Genomic DNA, 9,113 nt, shown 5'->3' with positions numbered 1-9,113 from the left:
GCTAAATTCTCGGCTGCCTCGAGCCTATCAATCTCAACGATATCTTTGTCTATTGCCTCCTTTTCCTCATTTTGCTCAGCTATTACCCTCTCACTCTGGTGTGCTATTTCCTCCGGGCTCATTGCCTCAGCCCCGTAGAGTAATCTGAATGGAGGAAACTTAGCTGTTCTGGACTTGGTTGTGTTGTGAGACCATACTACCGTCGGCAACTCTTCTGCCCACTTTCCCTTTTTCTGATTGAAAAGGCATTTCTTGATTGCGGTGAAAATGTCACCGTTTGCTCTTTCGACAGCTCCGTTGGATTGTGGGTGGTATATTGATGCGAAGTTCAGCTTGGTTCCAATCATCCCACAATATTGCCTGAACTCATAGCAATCAAATTGCTTGCCATTATCAACGGTTAATTCGCTGGGGATTCCAAACCTACATGGTTCTGGAGGTGAGTGTTGTCAAAGGCCTTGCCTCAATCTATTTGGTAAAATATTCGACTGCTACGACTGCATATTTGTAATTCCTTGAGCTGTTGGCAATGGACCTACTATATCCATTCCCTATCTCTATAACGGATAGATGGGAGCAGTTAACTGCGAAGGTAATCCCGGTACTCGTTGATGTTTGGCTACGAATTGGCACACCTTGCACGTTCTGACAATCTGCTCAGCGTCTCTGATTGCCATTGGCCAATAGAATTCCTGCATGAAAGCCTTTCCAACTAATGCTCTGACCCCGATTTGAGATCTGCAATATCCACTGTGGATTTCTTTCAGCAATTTGATTCCCTCTCCTTGTGAGATGCACTTTAGCAATGGTGCACTCACTCCTAACTTGTACAAATATTCCCCTTCATGATGTAGCCTCTCGCTCTTTACTTCATGCGCTTGAGTTCGTGCTCCTCTACTGGTTCACAATTGTTGCGAAGGTAAGAGATGATTGGGGATCTCCAATCCATGCTGCTGATTGCATTTACAAAACTCATTGGTTGCTTGTCTTGTTTCATTGATGGAGTTGTAATGACTTCAAAGAATACATCCAGTGGTAATTTCTCATTTCTGGAGGGCTTTCTTCGCTAGATCATCATCCTCACCATCCCTTTTCTTGGTAAATGCTCAACAGTGAAACCCCTAAAATGCCTTTCCATTCTTCTGATATCCGCTAAGTATTTTATCAATTCCGGCTCTCTGGCCTCACATTCTTTTTTGATTTTCACTTTGATTACTTTTGCATCCGATTTTACCAAGAAATTCCTTGCCCCTAATGCTTTAACTTTGCGTAGCCCAAGCAATAGTTCCTCATACTCTATGGTATTGTTTGTGCACTTATCTGGTGGATCTGAGTATTGCAGTCTTGCAACGTATCTGATTTTCACTCCTGATGGTGATGTTATGATTGCAATGATTTCAACTCCTTTGTGTCCCCAGGCACCATTGCAGGTGATCTCCTAGATTAGAATGAACTCCTCACCTTCGCAACTATGATTTGGAGCGGTCTAATATATGACAAAATCTGCTAGCACTTGTGATTTTATGGCTCTCCTCCTCTCAAAGTCTATTACATGATCGGATTATTCAGTTGCCCATTTTGCAATTCTGCTTGAAGCTTCTCTGTTTGCAAACAAGTCATTGAGCAGTTGATCTGATAGCACAGTAACTTTGTGAGCCTCAAAGTAATGCCTTAACTTTCTAGATGCCATGATCATTGCATAAGCAATCTTTTCTAGTTCAGAATACAATAACTTAGAACCTGACAGTGCCTCGGACACATAATATATGGGCATTTATTTCTTTGCACCTTTGCTTTCAACTTCTCGCACTAGGGCGGCGCTCACTGCTGATTGGGATGCGGCAATATACATCAAGAGAGGTTCCCTCGGTTGCGGAGGTGACAGTGTAGCCATTTTCTTAAGGTAATCTTTCAATACTCCGTGAATGCTTTGCTCTGCTCAAGACCCCATTCCAGCTTTTAGCCCCCCTTAGCACCTTGAAAAAGGGCATACTTCTTTTAGCTGATTTTGATATGAATCTATTTAGCACCGCAATTCTTCCGGTGAGCTTTTGGACATCCTTTCTAGACTTGGGTTCTTCCATAACTCTGATTGCTTTTATCTTATCTGGGTTTGCCTCTACCCCCTTTGTGGACACAAGAGAACCCAACACTTTCCCTTCTGGACTCTGAAAACACACTTTTTCGGATTCAGTTTTAAGTTCGCTTCGCGGAGCCTAGCAAAGGTCTCTGCGAGATCATGGATGTGATCCTCTCTTTGTTCACTTTTCATGATGATGTCATCAACGTATGCTAGTATATTTCTATCAATATGAGGTTTTGACACTTCACCGGGCATGCGCGTGAATGTTGGCCCAGCATTCTTGAGTTCCTCTGGCATTTGGACAAAACAATATGTTCCGAATGGGGTGATGAAACTAGTTTTCTCTTCGTCTTCCTTTCTCATCCACAGCTGGTGATAACCTAAGAAACAGTCAAGGAGTGACATAATTGCTGCTCTTGCTGCTGCATCAATCACTTTATCAACTCTAGGTAGGGAAAAATTATCTTTTGGGCAAGCCTTATTCAGATCAGTGAAATCTATGCACATTCTCCACTTTCCATTCTTTTTCTTGACAGGGACTGTATTGGCTAGCCATTGGGGATACTCAACCTCTCTGATGACCTTTGCATCAAGCAATCTCTCGACCTCAGATTTAACTGCTGCTACCTTGTCATCTAACATCTTTCTCAGCTTCTGCCTCTTTGGTCTTATTGCCTTTTTGATGCTTAGCTTGTGTTCAATAATATTTCTGCTGACCCCCGCTAGGTCATTTGCGGACCATGCAAATACATCTTTGTTCTTATGAAGAAATTCAACCAATTTCTCCTCCTCCTCAGGATCAAGATCAGTCCCGATGATTACTTCCTAGCCAAAGACCATGTCATCCAATAACACACTTCTTGTGTCACAATTTTTCTCGATGTTTACTTTCTCTTTATCTCATTTGGGCTCTTTGATAACTTTCTTTACTCGATTCTCTACCTCAAGTGCATTCACATTTCTTTGACCCGGAGTTCTCCCCCTTTCTAAGTTTCTTCCATCACCTTGATCTCCAAAATGGTGATAACACCATGCAACACAGGCATCTTCATACATAGATAGCCCTGATGAATTGCAGCTTCAAATTTGTTCAAAAATCCTCTGCCAAAAATTCTAAAATATGGATAATACATTTCCACCACATCAAATGATATATACTCTGTTCTTGCATTTTGAACTATTCCGAATGAGGGGTAAGGAAATTTTTCCTAATGCATGTATTACTTTTCCTCCGAAACCGTACAGTGGCGTGTCTGGGAGTTGCAACAGATTCTTGTTTAACTCCATCTTGTCGAAGGTGCTAGAGAACATGATGTCCGCGGAAGAGCTGTTGTCCACCAAGATTTTTCCAATTGCCCAATTTGCAATGTTTGCATTGATTACCATGGCATCGTTGTGAGTATAGCTTTTCAACTGCATGTCATCCTCCGTGAAGGTGATTGGGATGTGAGACCATTTGGTTTTCTTCACTTTGTCTTCCACAAATATGTTGCCCACCTCTCTAAAGTAATTGTTTCTTTGTTTCTTACTTTCGAATTCCAAGGCTGATTCTCCGGTTATTGCCATAATCATCCCGATTGTCGGCAATGCATCTGATTTCTCTAATTGTCCTTCCACCTTCGCTGGCTGCGGAGGTGCTGACACTCCGAAATATGGTTGTGGCTGCGGTATTATGCGGAGCTCTTCTTTCTACGTTCTGAGCTTGGAAAGTTTGAGATTGCCAAATTGGTTGGTGACTGAAAGTGGGAGTTGACTGATAACTGCAAGCTTGTATTGGTTGGTAACTGAATACAGGGGCTGGCTGATAGTTGAAAGTTGGTGTGGATGCTGAGTTTGCAAGTTTAGAAGCATGAATTGTGCTTGAATTTATTCCTGAGTAGACCGGGCAATAAGGTTGCGGAAGCCAAGGTGTAGACGTGTGATTAACTAGGTTCATTTTTTCCTTTTGTTTCTTCTCTTCCTCGAGTATTGCATCCATACTTTTCTTGTCCAAGCAATATATGGAGCCATGATCAAAATTTTCCTCATGAAAAATGCAATGAAATTTCCTTCTCTGCTGAGGGGGTTGACCTCTACCTCGGCCTCTTCCTCTTCCTCCACCTCTTCCATCTCTGACTCCTCCCTAGGACTGAGTGTTTAAATTGTTTGCAAATTGGTTGTTTGTGTTAGCAGAATTCTGCTCTATCTATTCTGACTGATTGTTTCCCTCGACACCAAATACTGTTCTTGTTGGTTGGGTGGGAATACTTCTAGGATTGACCCAGCCCCTGTTGTTGCTAGAGTTTTGTCTTGCGGCCTGCTTTTGTTGAGATTGCTCCTCCATGCACATGCGGTAACCATTATCGGACCTGTAATATTTCTCGAATTCTGCATATAGCGCTTGGATTGTCTTTGGCATTTCTCGCATGAGATGGGATCGACATTGCCCTATTTTTAGGCCAATGATGGCCGCTTTAATAGCTACTGAATCCAACACATTCAGAGCTTGCGCTCTCAACTGCACAAATCTTCTGAAATAGCCTTGCAATAACTCCTTATCTTTCTGCTTGAAACAAAACAGATCATTTTTGTCAGTTCTAGTCTCTGGAAACCCTAGAAATTTGCCAGTATCCTTAGCTTCAAATCTTCTCGCGAATGAATTACCCCTAGGTTCAACAATGAATACCACATAACGGCTGCATCTTCTGCTAAATAATAAAAGCTCCGGCTGATAGTATTGTAGCCTCATAACTCATCGAGAATTGCCTTGGATCAGAGTGCCCTAAGTACTTTGGCAAGGGTCCTAGCTTGTAAGTTTGAGGCCAAGGGGTTAGCTGAAGCTCTTGTGACAATGGCGACTTTCGATCCCATGTTCTGGTATGCAAGACTCTCACTTATTGCGATGAAGGACCTGACTCAAACTGATTAGTTATGATTCCTCCCCCAAACCATGTGTTTGTGTTTGCGAAGGTGCTCAGCTGATTGAATTGCCTTTCTTGATTGGATTGAGCGACGGTGTTTTGATGATGGGCTTGCCTCTCTTGATTGGTAGGAGCAGAGGTGTTTTGCTGGTGAACTTGCTTTTCTTTGAGCTATTCCAAATCCACTCGCAATCTCTTGATTTCTTCTATTGCTAGCTGCACCTCTTTAGCAGCCTGCGCTGCTCTTTTCTGCGCTGCTGCTCGATCTATTAATCTTTGCCTTGCTCGGTTCAATTCCTTCGCTTCTTGGGCTCTTGTTTGTTGCTAGTCTGTAGTAGTCTCTTGCTGTCGGGGATTATTAGCATTTTCCCTTTGGACTTCTTGATTTATGCTTGTATTTGGGTCTCTAGGGTTCACTTCTTCACTCGGGATTGATTTGCTTGAATTTGCCTTCGTTCTCTTCTTCCTAGCAGGAGCCATCGTGAATTTCTTCTCGAGCACAAACGGTGGGCATCAAAATGTTGGTTTAGAGCAAGCTCTTCACCGAACATTTAAAGAAAGCACACACAAATGGAAAACAAAACTCTTAAAGCTTATATTTCTTCAAAAATATGAACCCTCATACAGTGGGGGTACCTCCCCTTTTATAGGGAGGCCAACTGACTTTTACATACTGAGTCCTCACTCAACCACTACATTCCAAGAATATATTATACATTTTGGTAAAGAAAGAGTCCTAATCCGATTTATACACCCTAATCGAGTCATGCTATTCATACCACTAGGGTCACATTCACAACGTGACCCTAATCCTCCACACCTTCGCCCAAGTGATCTTGAATGGGCCTTGAATTTCGGACATTGAATGTGCTGACGACCTTCACCTTGCTCCGCCAAGTTTGTCGAATACCTTCGCTTCGCGCCCTCCAGCACGAGAATCTGCCGACACGATCAAAACAATTTCCCTACAGGCGAGGTGACGAAGGTAAGAAAACGAAACGAGGGTGTTAGCTTTGAGCGAGGGTGAAGATCATTTTGATTATCATTGTGATGGTCCAATTCTCTAAAGCAGCGTGCGAGGGTGACGTTTACAATCCGAATCCAGATCCCCAACATCAACCTAGTATATACTACCTTCATTTTTTAATATAAGACACTATTGACTTTTTAGTTAAATTTTGACCTACAATATTTATTCTATTTGCATAAATATTTATAATAAAAATAAAAAGTTAAATGAATGAAAAAAGTCAATATTTTCGTATATTTAAATAGTCTCGTATATTTAAGAATGAAGAATGAAGGTAGTAGTATTACTATATAGACCTAAAATAGAAACGTGATGCCCCACCAAAACAAATATCTCGCTCCGGTCTGCTCCATCTCTGGCTCAAATAATTTTTCAAGCAAACGATCTTCCAAGCATATATGTCACATCCTCAATTAATCAGTCATTTATATGCAACATACAATTGGGGAATAATTTTTATATATAATTGATACGGCCATTTGAATGACGCGTCAGGCAAGGTGGCACTTTCCCCAACAAGGAAACAATCACTTGGGAATTTCATTATTAGGCGACCACCACGTGAAAAATCATATTTAAGGCTGAGGATAAGGACAGAATGGGTCCCCAATCTCAATTATATCCGTAGCATGTAGCCATATGTGCCCATACTGGAAGATCACATATTGGCCCCTAGCTTACATACTGGAAACATTGTGATTAAACGTTGCCTATATTTTTTTCTATAATTCATATAGGATACAACTCATTACTATTGGTCAGTGGTCACAAATATTTACCCCCTCCGTTTATAAATTATGGTGTTTATTTAAATATTGACACTGCTAGAGAGAAAGTCATCCTTGCCCCTTCTTGATCACTACCTACCGGTTCACTTTTAAATCGACAGTGATATCCATTTGAGCGAAAAGTAACATCAAGTTTTCCCCTTCTTGATCACTACCTACCGGTTCACTTTTAAATCGACAGTGATATCCATTTGAGCGAAAAGTAACATCAAGTTGTTCCAAACTTGTAGTTACGGCTTTTATTTGGAAGTCCACAGTAACAAGACTCTTCAATAGCAACTTCGCAGCATCAAATTCAGTAAAAATTTCAAATTACTCCCTTCAATTATAGCTCAAGTTCACATAACCCCTAAAGTATAAACCGTTTATTTAACACCCTAGATTTCCAAAACCAGCTCATTTCTCATCTTTGGCATTCAATTCAAGCTTGTTTTCGCCACATGGACAGCTGCGATGCACAGGGTGCCGACCTTGAGCCCGTGGCCGTATCGTCCCGTGGCCACACCAAAGCCGGTGATCTCCAAAGCCTTCATTTACTTCAAGTCCAGCCACAGGAACCAACCATACGTGTTCTTGCCCAAGGCGCCCAACTGCTCTGCCTCAAGAGTGGCACAGCTGTGTCGAGCCCGAGCGCGAAGCCTACGCCCTCGCCGCTGGCGGCAGCAACGACGAATACCCCGGTGGCGAGGGCGACAAACTCCCCTGCAGCATACATATACACATATGTATATTCAGTGGTGGAGCAAGGAATTTTAGAGAGCCTGGGCGAGACAATACGTCGAGCTAACAATGACAAGCAATGCACATAAGTATATTATATAGCATACATAAAATATTAGGAAATCATGATAATTCAAATTAAGATATTAAAATAATTTTTCAGTACACAATTTCAAGACTTAGATAATGAAACACAAAAGATAAACCAAAATGCTATTCGGTAACTATGGTTGCACACAAGCAGGGTTACGAGGTAGCTGTATCTTGCGACTCTTCAAGTTCTGAAACCGTCGAAGAATAGTAGCTTCATCAAGTGAATTGAATAGTTCTTGCTCAATATAGCACACCATCAAGTTGTTGAACCAATCATCAGCAATCTTATTACAGGATTTAGACTTGATAGTCTTCATAGCTGAGAAAGCCCTTTCAACAGTTGTTGTTGACACCGGCACCAACAATGCCAATTCAATGAGCTTGTAGACCAATAGAAAAAGCAAATGTTTTTCAGTTTCAACCATTTTCTGGGACAAACTTGAAATATCTTTGCAATTTGCAAAGGCAGCATGCCTCCTTACATGAAGAATATAGATCTCCAATTGTCCCCTTATGACTCCATGGTCATGATTTGAGAAATCCTCATCATAAATTTCAGTAAGTATACTTGACCTTTTGCTCTATACTAGCCTTTGGGCCTAAAGCGCAAGTAGCCGGGGAGCCCAGGCAACCGCCCAGGGTGGCCGGGCCTTGGCTCCACCAGTGTGTATATTCGTATTTGGGTCCAATTGTATATACTTCAGCTCAAACAAGAGAAATAACCTGCTCAAAAGCTCCAAAGCATTCTAACCTCCTCTCTCAAGTGTTTAAGTGTTTAAGATCTTGACAATAAGTTTTACCAAGGAAAAAAAAAGCTAAGCATGTGTTTGATTTGAGTACAAGATGTAACACTGTCCTATTTTTTGGATAAGTTGGTCCTTCACAGGATGTGACGATTCTAGTTCTTTGTTTAGTATATTGTGTCTAGATAGGTAACAAAAATTATGTACTTAGAAAAACCAAAATGAATAGTTATTTGGGACGGAGTAGGAGAGATAGAAAGAAATGAGACGGATAATATTTCACAGTTCACAACGCTAGCACGGATGACTATGATCGATATTACCTTGCCTCCCTAGATGCTGCTTTCGTCTCATCTGCGCAAGCGTGGGGGTGGCCAGGTCAAAGTCACGTCACGGGTGGAGAGCATAAGGGGGATGGTGTGATCAAACTCTAGTGGAGGGCAGCACGATTGAGCTACTGTAGAGGGTAGTCCGATCGACTATCCACATAGAGACTATGGTCGATCTTTGGTAGGGTAATGTACACCCAATTTTAAAATCCTACGTCCGACTACTGATATTTGGAGAGGATTCGGCAGTGTGTTGCTCGGCTCTGATTGGTGGGGTAGAAAGAGAGCTACTGCTCTGGTGGGGTTTCTTGTTCGTGGGAGAAGCAAGGAACAGAGACGGCTGGGGTGGGGTAGTTAGCGGCAGCAAGAGGAGACGGTTGATGATGTGGTCATTCCGGCCATGAAAAAAACAAATCCACTATTTACG

The sequence above is a fragment of the Setaria viridis genome, chromosome 3 (genome assembly GCF_005286985.2).
Source record: "Setaria viridis chromosome 3, Setaria_viridis_v4.0, whole genome shotgun sequence".
Lineage (NCBI taxonomy): Eukaryota > Viridiplantae > Streptophyta > Magnoliopsida > Poales > Poaceae > Setaria > Setaria viridis.
Note: the sequence above shows the minus strand (reverse complement) of the source record.